General features: G+C 38.5%; 1 long non-coding RNA gene across 2 annotated transcripts in view; it reads right to left on the reverse strand.

Annotated features, from left to right (window-relative positions):
• Window positions 1-202: 202 nt before the first annotated feature.
• The window catches only part of LOC121134758, a 33,997-nt gene continuing 21,184 nt past the window's right edge, over window positions 203-13,015 (reverse strand). Inside the window, exons 2-4 of one of the 2 annotated variants that reach the window (XR_005871958.1) lie at window positions 6,007-6,113; window positions 3,638-3,842; window positions 203-577 (exon numbers count right to left, since the gene is read on the reverse strand). This is a non-coding gene — a long non-coding RNA (uncharacterized LOC121134758). Of the gene's footprint in view, window positions 578-3,637; window positions 3,999-6,006; window positions 6,114-13,015 lie in introns of both variants that reach the window. The other variant, XR_005871959.1, reaches the window with a different exon arrangement.

Consider the following 13,015-nt stretch of genomic DNA (forward strand, 5'->3'; position numbering starts at 1 on the left):
CAGTACAGAGGCAGGAGGCTTAGGGGCAGCCTATGATGAACACATGATACAACAGAACCTAACACCCAAAAGACTCTTAGGTTCTACACAAAGAGCCTTCCCACATAACTGTGTTATTTTCCAATTAATGCAAAAAGAACTATCTCAGATGAGAATATATTTTTTAGTTCTCAGTCAATTCCAGTCTCAGAATCTTGACCACTTTTTTCAGTAGGAGAATTTATTCGTGTCATAGACTTAATCATACTGCATACAATTAGTAAGTCACTTCTGTTATGCATGGACACTATGGCAGCAATAGGTCTGAAGTCTGCAATATAGCTGCTGTTTTACGGCATGTAACTCATGAGTGTCATGTTTTTTTTGTTCCTGCTCAAATAAAATGCAGACAAATTTTCAGTCCTATAATATGTATTAAGTCCCGGGGAAGCTTCTAAATAGAAACCTTGTATATAGCTCTTCTATGATGATATGAGTGTGTAGGAACTTCCAAAAGAGCTTCACACCATCATATTGGGAGTTGCAACCATGGTCTGTACATGTCTATGATTCTTCAGTACGGTATTATAAATTTTCCCTTGGACAAGACACAAATAAAATAACTCATTAATGGAACCTGAGAAAGAAAACTGTGACACACCTTCATGGTACAAGATGTACAATTTTCAGAAAATCTCTACAAATATACTTTTATTCATACTATTTAATTTCATATGAATATATTTACATATATGTATTTATCCAAGTGTAGGCAACTTTGAAGAAGTTGAGAATTTCATACATGCACACTATATATAATTTCACTATTATTTTTGCTGTCTCCTACAATTCAATGTCTGCTTTATTAAATGCTCAGATAAATTCCACTTCTTATTAAATTGACTTATTCATACTTACACATATTTAATCATTCTTAACCCACACTGTGTACATTGTGGTGATTATGTGTAACCACTTTTCGCATTGATGTTCTGATTTGAATGGTCTAACAAAGTTATTGTCCAGTAAAAACTGGTCCTTCCTTTCTTAACGCCCACCGTCTTTTCCTTAACTTTTCTGCTAAGTGTAGGAAGTCCATAGTGTTTTCAATCTGTACTGTATGACAATTTGCATTATCATCCTAAAATGTTTTTCTGATTTTTTGTTTGTTTTCAATTTTTCTGAGGTTGTTGTTGCTGTTTGAGGAGGTGGTGGAGGTGTTGATGTTTTCTAAAACGTGTGCCTATAACTTCCCTGTCCCTCTTAGAAGACAGTCTCTCCACAGGAGGAATCCTATTCTTTAGACTAATAAACTGTGTCTGAAAATTGTTTGCGGTATTTTCTGACTCTAGAAACAATTCTATGTTGCATGGATTGATAAGGGAGTCCCAGAAAACACATTTTAAGTCCTTATCAATTTGTGCAGTTACAAACATTTAAACAGTTCTGTGAAATGATTTTTTTCTATAATTCCAATAAAGCTGTCTATAGATATTTGGATAAATATTTACGACACGTTTAAAAATAATAAACATGCGAAGATATTGTTAACTAAGGTCGCAATCCATGTCTACTATACCTCTAGGCATGAGTATTGAGCTTGGGTACTAAATTGGAAATAATTTGTCTGCATTTCTCAAAAGAGTCAAAATCAAAAATTCAGGCATGTCTTTGGGAACCAGGGCAGTAATACCCTATGAACGGACAAATATTGTTAAGTTTTACATTTGAAGAAGATGTTGCATCATCAAGTTTACCTAATTACATTTTAGTTCTGCAAGCTGAGGTTTTGACAGGAAAAGAACATACCAATTATGAGTGGAAATCATTGTTCTCTTAATAGCTCAGGGGGATATCTCTAAGAGTTTAGTAGTTTTAAAAATAAATAAAAAGAATCTTATTTTCAAGAAAAATGATTACAGCACATAATTTTATGGAATTTTGAGGCTATATGTACAAGAGACTTCTTGGGGTTTCCTTGTTCCATATTGGTGAAAATTATCATTTTTTGTGTTAAGAAATCTTTCTATTATTATTATTTTTTATTTTTATGTTTAAATTTAGATTAGAAACATGGTTGGTTCACAAGTCAGTTCCAGGTCCCTCTCCCTTTTCCTACCCTCCTCCCATGCCCTCCTCTCAACTCCCTCATTATCCCCTCATTTCCACAGGGAGGGTGAGGCTCTTCATGGGGTGTCCATAGTCTGTCATTTTATCCAGGGCAGGGCCTAGACCCTCCCCCAAGAGTTCAGGGTAAAAGTTCATCTCACATTGTTGGATGGGAGTCCAAAGTCCATGTGTATACTTGGGATGTATACTGATCTACTGCCCAAGGCTCAGTAGATTACCTAGGCCTCCATATCGGTGAGAATTATTAAAAAAAAACATCAGAAACATTGATGGATCCTAATGTGTTAGTTGAGCAGTCTGAAAGCAAATGTTGAAACTGTGTCAAGGCAAGTATAGTAGCAGAGATTCAAAAGGAGTAGACTAGTTTTTTTTTTAATGTAAGGGGAATAGCTGTGTGTTCTGAAACTAAGATCCTTTATGTCATAGTTGGCCTTTTTTGATATAGTCTGCATAGCTTAGTTGAAGCTTCTGTCAGAAACTTGATTGTTTGTAAATATGAATAACTGGCATCTGTTTTGGAAGACATATATTAAATTTGTTGCATACTCCAATCACCATGCTGTCCCAAGATATGTATCATAGATAATGTCAGGGATATCCCAAAGCAATAGTGACCAGCTGCTATCCATGTTTGGCAAATTCGTTACCTGTGAGAACACAATGTCAATCTTCAGTTTTTAATAAACCATTGCATGTTACCACTATATGATGATAAATTAAGTACAGTTAAATAATCTGAGATTGCATCTGTAAGAGTTACAGTGGAAAACACAGAAGATATACTACTATATTGTGAAGAATGATCATTAAGCAAATGGGATCAGATTTCCTTATAGTAATAATTGCCTTAATGTAATAATGAGGGATTTGAGAAAAGAGAAAGACATACTTTCTCTGACAGTGAAGCTTGCAGATTTTTCTAATAGATTCCCTCATAACAAAGAATCTCTGGGGATTTCCATGAACTCAGGTGTTACTAAAAAGGGGGTAATTTTTTGAAGTAAAGACATAGTAGTGACAATGATGGCAGCTAATTTCCACTGAAGGAAGTGGCAGGAATTCTTTGAAATTTAAGATTAAGATTTTAACACCATGCACAATATTACATGAGTATTTATTAGAATTCTGAATCTAAAATGAATGTGAATGACTGAGGACATGTGTGCAGTCACACACAACATAGAAGTACATAAACATTCAAAATTGTTGAAATCATACATGTACTATGAATATTTCTTTAAAAATTATCTCATATTCTTAGTTAATAATGACACTGTTAGATTTCATAAGCAAATTGCATATGTTCACAGCAGAATTGAAAGTAGGATTTCTATATATAAAACAAGAACCTTATTTCAGGCTTTCATGCAATCATATAGCAGAAACAAAGCAATCTATAAATATATTGAAATGATATAATGAAGATTTTAATCATTGTCATAAGGAAATCTGACATGGCATATGGGAAACTATCAGCAGGAAGCTGCATTTGGCACCCCAGAATTACAATCACCTTAGAAATCTTTACCTTGTTTTTTCCTGTGGTGCACTTTCAATTTTGCTGCTTCTCCTGCAGCACACGTTTAGATGGAGGAAGAGGTGAAATCAATCAGCAGTTCTGATGGAGGTCTCCATGATTACCTTAGGATTTGCCTCTCTTGGTGGAATTGAGATCACTCTTCTTATTTTCCCTTATGCCATGTTCAATTTGAATGCACACATTCCTTCAATCACTGTCAAGGAATGCTAAAAAAGTGTCAGCAATGTGGCTTCTGAACAATTAGACTCTGGTATATTCAAGGGATCAGTTGATCCTGGGTGTAGCCAAAATCTCTCTGCATATTGAACCAGACAATGCAGAGTGCTCCTGATACCTCCATGAGACAGAGCTGTGGAACATAGCAAACAGTAATTGTTTGATTCCAAAGATTACAGTTCTGAGTCCCCTGCTCTTGTCTCCTGTGAATAAAGTAGGACCCTGCTTCTGAAACTACTGCATCCCCTTTCAGAGGTGACATATTTTTCTCAGTCTTGAAGTACTGAGTTACCTGCAAAGAAGTTAATAAACTTCAGGCTTTCGTATCTGACAAAGTCTATGGGAGTGCTGCTCTTTCTCTTCCTGGAATATCAAATAGAGGAATGCTAATGACATTCTCAGATTTCTACAGGGACCATTAGGTCACTGAAAAATTTGAGCAGTAATATTTGTGCAGATGCTACCCCACCTTTCACTATAAGATATGGGGGGGACCATAAAAAACGGCAAATGAAACTTGCTTTTAAATCATCCTGTTTCCATTAGAGTCTCAGAGTTTAAATTCCTAATCTAGGTTTGCATTGTCCCTGCTTTTTGGCATATAGAATTTCTTGTGATTTTTTTTGCTCCTTGTGAAGCCATTCCTTTCCTTGATATTAGGCCAGGCATGACAATTCTGTTAAACAATTTACTTACAGGGATTTTGAACTTTCACATGCCTCCCATGAAAATAATTAAGAAACCAGATTTTGTTGTTCTTGGATCTGCTATTTTTCTATTTCTGGCTACTGTGATAGTCTTCTCTTGTGTCTGCTACCATACAATCTGAAATTCTCACATGGTAGGAAAGGTGAGACTGGAAAAATTTGTCAATATGTAATTTTCCACCAATTTTCTGAATCCCTCAGAAATTTATGTCAACTTTTCAGTACAGACACATGTGACTTCTGGGCAGTTTTATAATGAAAACCGAACATAAAATGTGTATGTATAAGTACATGTGCGTATGTGTGCATGTGTGTGTGTGGGGGGGTGGGTGTATGTGTGTGCATGCGTGCGTGCGTACACACAAGTACACATAAAAGTATTTTTGAACGATGCTGAGAAATACATACATGAAAAGTATATTCACTCTTCTTTCTCCTTCTACCTTCAATTCCGTGTCTACTCTATTAAATGTCAAAATAAATACTACTTCTTATTAAATTTATTTTAAATGGAAGTTTCTGGTAGATGGAGATTTCTATCCCAACTGGTCTTTCAGCTTCCTAATAACAAATAAACACACAGGTAATTTTATATTAATTATACACTGATTGACCAATAGGTCAGGTTTGTTATTGTATCTCTCTCTGTTTGTTTGTTTACTTTTTAAATTTAAATTACAAACAAGCTTCTTTAGGTTAGCTGTCTCTTTTTTTTAATATCTGACTGTTTCTTTTTTAATTTACTGTTCAGTTTAAATTTAGATAAGAAACATGGTTGCTTCACAAGTCAGTTCCAGGTCCCTCTCCCTTTCCCTCCCCTCCTCCCGTACCCTCCCCCCCAACCCTCCCCATTATCCCCTTATTTCCCCAGGGAGGGTGAGGCCCTCCATGGGGGTGTCCATAGTCTGTCATTTCATATAGGGCAGGGCCTAGACCCTTCCCCAAGAGTTCAGGATGAGAGTGCACCTCACATTGTTGGATGGGAGTCCAAAGTCTGTGTGTATACTCGGGATGAGTACTGATCTGCTGCCCAAGGCTCAATAAATTACCTAGGCCTTCACACTGAAACCCTAATTCAGGGGGTCTTGATCAGTCCCATGCTGGATTCCCAGGCAGACTCCCTAGGTTAGCTGTCTCATAAATGATTAAGCCATTTCTATTAAACTGTGTATCACCACTTTATCTTGGCTTACTAGTGATGCCCTGCAATTTTGCTCCCTTGGTAGCTACATCGCATATCTCTGATGGTGACTCTCTCCTTCCTGTTACCAGTATTCTACTGCTCTGGTATCCCTGCTTGCGATTTGTATGCATTACTCAAAACAGTTTGAAAAATTCTGACATGTCTTTGGGAACCAAGGCAGCAATTCCCTACGATGGGTTAAAGATGCTAAATTTTCAGATTTGAAGAGTTGGTTAAATCATCAGGATTACCTTGATAATTTCAGTAGTTAACTGAGGTTTTCACATGAAAATGGCATGATGAGTATGATGAGGAATAACAGCAATATTAGTAGTTTGTGGTGATGACTTTAAGAGCTCTGTAGTAATAGAAATAGTTTAAAAAGTTATTTTGAGAAGGATAATGATGGAACACAATTTTATGGAATTTTAAGTTTGTAATACAGGATACTCCTTGGCAATGATTTTGTTCATATATGTAAGAATTCCAGACAAACAGCCAAAACATTCTTGGTCCTAAAGTTTTATTCAGTAGTCAAGTGTGGTAACTTAGTGAATGCAAGTGTAATATCAAAGATAGGAAAGATGTAGAATTGCTGCATTCATAAGAGGAACAATTATGAGTTCTCTGACAATTATCCCTCATATTTAGTTTCTCTTTTATATCTATAATCTGCAGGGTCTAGCTAAAGGCTCTGTCAGAGAAACTTGATTTCTTGGAAATATGAATAACTGGGATATATTTCTAGATTGTAGCTATTACAAATATGGCCTACTAGTATCACCATATATTCCCAGGTCATGAATCATAGGTAATGTCAGCAATAGCACTGAGTTAAACGGACATAATTCAATCCCTGTTTAGCAAATTCCTTCCCTGTGAGAAACACTATGTTAATCTGCCATTGTTAATACAACTTTGCATGGTACTAAGACGATAGCTTCTGCATACTTTTACCTGCTGAGATTCCAGACACACTCACACACACACACACACACACACACACACACACACACACGTTTCACAAATCAACATTCACATATACTCTGAGGATCATTAAGCAAATATTATCAAATTACCTATAATACCAAACGAACTGACATAAGGAAAAGAGAGAATTTCTCATGTAACCTGGCCTTGCCAGGCTATACTTGTTCTCATGAATTCCTTCCTTATCAGGAAAAAAGGGGATGATTATGAAATCAATTTTCACTAAGAGAGAGAAAATATATGAACAAAGGATGGGTAGTGATAATGATGTTGGGAACTGAATTCTACTGGGAAAAATGATGAAGTGAATTATGTCAAAGTTTCAATATTCATATTTGAACAGAGAACTAAATATTTCATGAGTATGTATTGGAACTCTGAAAAAACTGGACGCAAAATGCTTGCAGATCTACTGAGCGAGTTCCAGGACAGGCTCCAAAACAATACAGAGAAACCCCGTCTCGAGAAAAACAAACATTTAGAGTCTCAGAGACAAAACCTTCTAATCTTCATTTTCATTTGTAATTTCCTTTATCACACAGAAACTGTTGTATATTGTCATTTGTTGTTGTTGTTCTCTGCACATTCCTTCCTAAAGCATCTTTGCTGCATAAGCTTTGTTGCATGCAATTATTTATTTATAATGACTGTGAAGTGTTGCATGCCTCACTTAAAAATAACTAACACACCAGATTTCTTCATTACTGGGTCTGCTGTTTGGTAACTTTAGAGCCTGTCAAGATCTGATCCTGTGTCTGCTACTTTTGACTCTGAAATTTTATGCTTGATAGTAAATTTGAGAGTGTTAAACATTGTAACTATAGACTCATACGGCAGCTGTGAATGTGTTAGAAACTTTCTACCACCTTTTGTAACAGATATCTCTGCTTTTATGACAGTCGTTTCACTGCAGGAAATATCAGGTCATAATACCACAAAGCATATCAGGCCCATAGCCTATATTCATATCTTTGTGATATTTGTACATAGCGAAAGAAGAAACATCTCTGATTAGGGTCAGGATATGCACAGAAATATTAGTCAATCAGTAAATGTTTAGGACATCATTTTTTCTAAATTTCCTCTACAGGAATGAGAGCAAACACTTTTGTATAAGTCTCTGACAAATCTTCATTTTCTATTTAAATTAGAAAATGTTTTACTTGTCAATCCCAGTTCCCGCTCATTCTCCTCATCCCCTGTCCCCAACAATCCCCTATCTGATCCCCTTTCATCTCCCCAGGGAGGGTGTGACCTTCCATGGGGGAACTTCAAAGTCTGCCATATCATTTGGAGCAGGGCCTATGCCCTCACAGTTGTCTGTGCTGAGACAGTATCCCTTTATGTGTAATGTGCTCCCGAAGACCGTTCATGTACTAGGGATAAATACTGATCCACTACCAGAGGCTCCATAGATTACACAGGACTCCTGACATAAGCCCTCCCTCAGAGTGTTTGGACAGGTCCGATGCTGTTTCCTAGCTACTAGTCCAGGGTCCATGAGCTCCTACATCTTTAGGTTAGCTGTTTCTGTGAGTTTCCCATTCTGGCCATGACCCCTTTGCTCATCACTCCTCCCTCTCTGCAAATGGATTCATGGAATTTGGCTCAGTGGGTATCTGCTTTCTGCTTCCAGCAGATCTAAATGAATAGGATGGCATATAAGGTAGTCATCAATCTCATTATTGGGTAAGGGCATTTAAGGTAGTTTCACCACTATTGTTTAGATTTTTAGTTGGGATCATCCTTGCAGGTTTATGGACATTTCCTTAGCGCCAATATGTCTCTTCAAATATATAATGGCTTCCTCAATTATGGTATCTCTTTTCTTGCTCTCCTCTATGCTTCCCCTGAATCAATCTTCCTGCTCACTCAAGTCCTCCTCTCCATCCCTCTTCTTCCCTACTCTTTTTCCTAACTCTCTCTCCCCTCCCCCAATGCTCACAATTAGCTAGGAGCTCTTGTCCTTTTTCCCTTCTCTTGCAGACCATGTATATCTCTCTTAGTTCTCTGGCAGTGTGGATTGTAGGCTGATAATCCTTTCCTCTATGGCTAAAATTCATATATGAGTGAGTAAATGCCATTTCTGTCGTTTTTTTGACTGGTTTACCTCACTCAGGATGGTTTCTTCTAGATATATCCATTTGCCTGGTAATTTAAATTTCCCATTTTTCCCCCGCTGAGTGTAACTAAATTGTGTAAATGTACTATATTTTCTTTTTCCATTCTTCAGTTGAGGGACACTTATGTTGCTTCCAGATTCTGCCATTACAAATGATGATGCTATGAACATAATTGAACAAATGTCCTTGTTGTAAGAATGTGCATCTTTTGAGTATGTGCCTAAGAGTAGAATTGCTGGATTTTGTGGTAGACTGATTCTCATTTTCCCAAGGAATCTGCATACTGATATCCAAAGTGGCTGAACAAGTTTGCACTTCTACCAGCAATGAAGGAATGTTACCCATCCTCCATATCCTACCCAGCATAAAGTGTCATTGGTGTTTTTGTTTTTAGACATTCTGACAGAAAGAAAATAGTAGCTCAGAGTTGTTTTGATTTGCATTTCCCTAATGGCTAAGGAAGTTGTGCACTTTCTTTTTTTATTATTTTATTTTTAAGTTTAAATTTAGATTAGAAAAAAGGTTGCTTCACAAGTCAGTTCCAGGTCCCTCTCCCTTTCCCTCCCCTCTGCCCGTGCCCGCCCCCCCAATCCCCCCATTATCCCCTCATTTCCCTAGGGAGGGTGAGGCCCTCCATGGGGGTGTCCATAGTCTGTCCTTTCATCCAGGGCAGGGCCTAGACCCTCCCCGAAGAGTTCAGGGTGAGAGTGCATTTCACATTGTTGGATGGGAGTCCAAAGTCCATGTGTATACTTGGGATGAATACTGAACTACTGCCCAAGGCTCAATAGATTACCTAGGCCTCCTCACTGACACCCACATTCAGGGGGTCTTGATCAGTCCCATGTTGGATTCCCAGGCATCAGTCTAGGATGCAAGAGTTAACCCTTGTCAGGTCAGCTGTTTCTGGGGTTAAACCAGCCCAGTCTTAATCCCTTTGGTCATCAGTCCTCCCTCTCTGTTACTGGCTTTCTTTTTCTTTTTTTTTTATTTTTTTTATTTTATTGGACATAACACCCAAGAGAGTCAAATGCTGTTTTTCTCCTTTTATAACAAGGTAACTTGTTCACAGAAGGTTAAGTGAGTTTTCCAAGTTTATTCAGTGAGTCATAATTAAAGTTAGAAGTAGAGCCCATGAGTCCAGTTCAGCTCTGTGTGTCTCGGTAAGCTGAGTATTTAAAACCTCACAGATTGGCTATAATGCCCCGTGGTCTCATAGGCAGAAACATTCCCCCATTAGAAGAATAAAAGAACATTTGCTCTGAATTACCTTAATTTTACAATATAATATCAAATATGAAAATTTGAAAATTGAATGAAACTTTGAATGTTTTATTGGCTGTAAATTTTTATATGTGTACAAAGACATTTTTTCAAGCGCAATCTTTCCTTGATCCCTAAGTTCCTCCCTCACCAGCATTTCCTTCTAACTTCATGTGTTTATTTGTGTTTTGTTTTTGTATTTTGCAACATACTGAATTCACTCAGTGCTGCCACTATATTGTATGGGTTTACTTGCACTGATGGATAGATAAGCCTCAGCAGCTGGATCTTTTAAGAAAACAGATTCTCCTTCTAGAGCCATCAGTTGCTCTTCATTTATTTGTATGAATGTGACCACCTCTTCCTTCCCTCCTGGAGTTTTCCTGGCTTGATCATGCTCAAATGTTTTGCATGCTATCACAAACGCTGTGATTTCATATGGACAATTGCCCTGTTGTGGTCTAAACACATTGTTTATTGGAATCATCTTCTATGTCCTGATTTTACAACCCTTCTGTCCACTATTTAACAGTGATCCCTGAGACTCAGTAGAATCAGAAGTGACATACATCATGGCTGAGCAATCCACAGTTTCTTATTCTCTGTACCTTAACCAGTCTGACACACACTATATATATATATATTATATTTTATACAATACATTTTATATATCATATGTTTTATAATCAGTCTTATGGGGGGTGTGCGCGAGTGCTGTCTATAAATCACTAGAAGAGGCTACTCTAATTAGGATCGAGAATACCTTGTTCACACTCAACTTTATTAAATGATATATAATCCATATTTTGCAATACAGTAATATTATTTGGCATTATTACTTCATTTAGATATTACACCACTTAATTACCATCCCAAACTTCAATTATAGATAATGTAATGTATGTTTTGCATCATTCCAATTTTAGTATATATGCTGCCGATGCAAGCACAATAATATATGTTTGTACAAAGAGTCTCTTAACCATACTTCCATGTCTAGTCTGTAATGATTATTTTCAAACACAAATAGAAGCATTCATGGAATCTTCAACTCACTGTCATAGATCTGGGGAGTGCCAGCCTACAATCCTATGGCCAGAGAGTCTGGGAAACAGTAACTTCATTTACTGGCTGGTTAAGTACTGAGCTGAACTCAAGAAAGCCAGTATCAGAGAGGGAGGACTGATGATCAAAGGGATTAAGACTGGGCTGGTTGAACCCCCAGAAACAGCTGACCAGACAAAGGTTAACTCTTGAATCCCAGGCATCAGCCTGGGAATCCAGAATGGGACTGATCAAGACCCCCTGAATCTGGGTGTCAATGAGGAGGCCTAGGTAATCTATTGAGCCTTGGACAGCAGATCAGTACCCATCCCAAGTATACACACGGTCTCTGGACTCCCATAGAACAATGTGAGGTGCACTCTCACCCTGAACTCTTGGGGAAGGGTCTAGGCCCTGCCCTATATGAAATGACAGACTATGGACACCCCCATGGAGGGCCTCACCCTCCCTGGGGGAATGAGGGGATAACGGGGGGGAGATGGGGGGAGGGCATGGGAGGAGGGGAGGGAAAGGGAGAGGGACCTCGTACTGACTTGTGAAGCAACCTTGTTTCTTATCTAAATTTAAAATGGAAAAAAATATTAATAAAAAGAAAAAGAAAAGAAAAAAATGTATATCTCAAGAAAGGAATGATTAATGCTGTCTACCTCTTTTTCACATTATAAACGAACACACATACACACAAACACACAATTTTAACACCGTTTCTTATAAAAAAAATGAAGACTGTAAGTTTTCACTTTTCTGGACTTCCTGTTTCTGATCACGAAAGTGTTTTTCAGTACTGGTATGATGTAAACAGTGATGCACTAAAATGCAGTTGCCATGGCAACTCTTCAACAAATTTAAGGCAAGTCCTGAGTTACTTTAACTCCTGAATCTTTTTTTATTTTATCATTTTTTATTTTAATTTTAAATAGCTTGTTTTACATGTCAATCCCAGTTCCCTCTCCCTCCCCTCCTCCCGCACTCCCCTTCCCCCCCACCCTCCCTCCCTATTGCCAAATCCTTCCACATAGGGGATATCTAGACTCTGTCATTTTACTCTGGGTAGGGTCCAGGCACTCCCCTAAGAGTCCAGGCTGAGAGAGCATCCCTCTTTGTGCTATAGGCACACGAAGACTGTTTGTATACCAGGGATAGACACTGATCCACAGCTCAGGGCCCCATAGGTTGCCCAGGCCTTCTTGCTGACACTCACATTTGGGGGGGTCCAGATCAGTCCCATGCTGGCCTCCCCACTGTCAGTCTGGGGTCCAAGAGCTCTCCCCTGTTCAGATCAACTGTCTCTGCTGGTTTTGCCAGCCCATTCTTTGCCAATTTGCTCATCACTCCTCTCTCTCTGTCACTGGGTTCTTTGGGTTCAGTTCAGTGATTAATTGTGTGTTTGCCACTGCTTCCATCAGTCACAGGATGAAGGCTCCTGGATGGTTATAGACATCAAGTTCATTATCAGGAATGGGCATTCGAGGTGTTCTCTCCACTACTGCTTAGCTTGCCAATTGATGTTATCCCTTTAGATCACTCGAGGTCGCTCTGGTGCCTGATCTGTATTCGATCCTATGATTCCATCTTCACCCTCTTCTACCCCCACCCCCTCAACTTCCTGTTCCCCCATGACCAACTCTCTTCCTCTTCACCCCCTCTCTTCTTCCCAGGTCCAACTCCCCCCCCCACCCCTCGCAGTGTTCCCCATCCGTTCAGGGGATCTTGTCTCCATCCTCTTGTCTTGGGTACTATGCATATATGCATATTTTTAGGTTCTTTCCTGTTTCCCAGACTCTCTATCAGTGGAAGTGCAGACTGGCACTCTCCTGAT

The sequence above is a fragment of the Mesocricetus auratus genome, unplaced genomic scaffold, assembly GCF_017639785.1.
Source record: "Mesocricetus auratus isolate SY011 unplaced genomic scaffold, BCM_Maur_2.0 Super-Scaffold_100030, whole genome shotgun sequence".
Classification (NCBI taxonomy): Eukaryota; Metazoa; Chordata; class Mammalia; order Rodentia; family Cricetidae; genus Mesocricetus; species Mesocricetus auratus.